The sequence below is a fragment of the Cibotium barometz genome, chromosome 39 (genome assembly GCF_041138505.1).
Source record: "Cibotium barometz isolate CiBa-2024 chromosome 39, ASM4113850v1, whole genome shotgun sequence".
Classification (NCBI taxonomy): Eukaryota; Viridiplantae; Streptophyta; class Polypodiopsida; order Cyatheales; family Cibotiaceae; genus Cibotium; species Cibotium barometz.
Window position 1 is genome coordinate 24,575,675 of NC_141084.1, and position 2,172 is coordinate 24,577,846.

A 2,172-nucleotide genomic window follows, 5' to 3' on the forward strand; every position below is an offset into this window, starting at 1 on the left:
TAATTATCATCTAATCTATTTTCTAATGATATTGATTCTAGCATTTGATCCACCATAGCTTATCACATTGCTACAAATTTAATATGGTATCAGAGCCTAGCCTAGAATCCATCAAATTTATGAGCCCATTATCTTGCTAATCACCTAGCTAATTAGGATTAGTAGATAATTAATTTTTTAGTCTTTTTCAACAAGCTCTCTACATCCCCAACTAGTGGGCTTGATCTCCCTCTAGGCTTAACAATAGCGTCCAAGCTCTTAGCCATACATAGTCATACTCCCAAGGCTTCAGCCCATTCAAACAATGCGCCAAACTACCACTCGTATAGCTGCCAAAATTCGCGAATCTGCAGGTGGCTATTTTCTGAGGAAAAAATGAGATCTTTGCTGCTCCGGATGAAATGACTCTAATTCCTCTTGGCCCTAGGGGTTTTCAAGGGTGCTCTACAAAAAGCTGGTGAAGACAGTTTTTGATTTGATCAAGTCTACAGTGAGATCCAAGCTCTTCATCAAATCTGTAGGTGATTTGGTAAAATAGAGATTAAGCATTCAATGTTTGGTCAAATCTTGTGTTTCTTGGCTTAATCCTCTACCAGACTAATTGTTGCTATTGATGGCCTTGAAAGGATTTGAGCTCATTTGAACTCTAAGGCCTCAGATCTGGACTCCCAGCATACTCTATTTTTTGCACACAACACAGAGGATGAATTTACTAATTAGTGATTAATCAATACTAATCATTATTTTTTGGTACAATTGAGGGTTCAAATTAGACATTGGGTATTTGATACAGATTCCTATAACTTCAGATTGCAATTCGGAGATGGTTTGGTACTCCAACCATTCTGTACAGATTTGTTACCCTTGGTTTAATGTAAAATTATGCTGATAAATTTGTTGTAATCATCACCTAAACACTAGATTGAGTTGTAAAAGGGTAGACACTGCTCTTGAATCTTGAAATTGGATCAAGAGGTAAGACCCCCATCACATCATCATGAGTACGGCACAAGAGATAGCCAAATTTAATGGGGAGCAGTTTTACACATGGCAGACAAAAACCACTGCTCATGAGGAAAAATCTGTGGGGGCTAGTTGAGGGAAGAGATGAATGCCCAGAGGTGAGGGAAAAATGAGTGGAAGAGCAGGAATGAGAAAGCATTGGGACTTATTGCACTCAGTTTAAATGATGAAATCATTCATCACATCATAAGGATACAATGGGCAAAAGATGCATGGGATGAACTCAATAAATTATTTGGCACTCAAAGCAAAAATTCAAAGATAAATCTTTTAATGCAATTCTACAAATTGGATATGAAGGAAAGTGAACCTTTAATCACACACTTGAACAAATATAAAAGTATTAAGCAACAAAACTGTCAGCTACTATTGGCAAAAAGGTAGAAGATGATGAGGCACTAGCACTGCTTCTGAAGAGTGTGGACAAAGGTGAATATGAAAACATTGTAGCAACATTAAAGAATGTACCTGAATTGAAGCTGCACGAGATAGAAGGAGCTCTACTAGAGCAAGAGACCAGAGTCAAAGAGAAGAAATGGTTGGACTCAACAACTGGAGAAGAAAAAGCATTCTTCACCTGAGGAGGATTCTCTCGAGGACGAGGAAGAGGAAGAGGCAGAGTAGGAGAAAGGACCTTCACTTGCGACAACTGTGGAAAGCCAGGACACATGGCAAGAGACTGCTACAGCAGTAAACCCAGTAGTGGAGAAGGAACGACATCAACAAATTTCATGGAGGCTCCTAAGAAAGTGGAGTCAGATCATCTTTTCTGAGAGAGAGAGAGAGAGAGAGAGAGAGAGAGAGAGAGAGAGAGAGAGAGAGAGAGAGAGAGAGAGAAACCCCACAATCCAATGTAACTTGTCCCCAATAGAGTAAAACCACCTCTGACCCACCGATGATGTAGGCCATGTGGTAGATGTATGTGTGAACACTTTAGTCAAGGTCACGGACACTTGTAGTAGCCTTGGACACATAGAGAGAGAGTGTCAAGGACTATGAGTTTAGGGACTTGAGGCACTGGTCGCGGACTATCAAGTAAGAGGAAAACTTGGTATAGGGTCCAGGTGTGCTAGGAGTACACTTAAGGGGAGGTGTTGAAATATACAAGTGAATAGGGTGTGTGCGGGAACAAGCCCTTAGCAAGAGGCT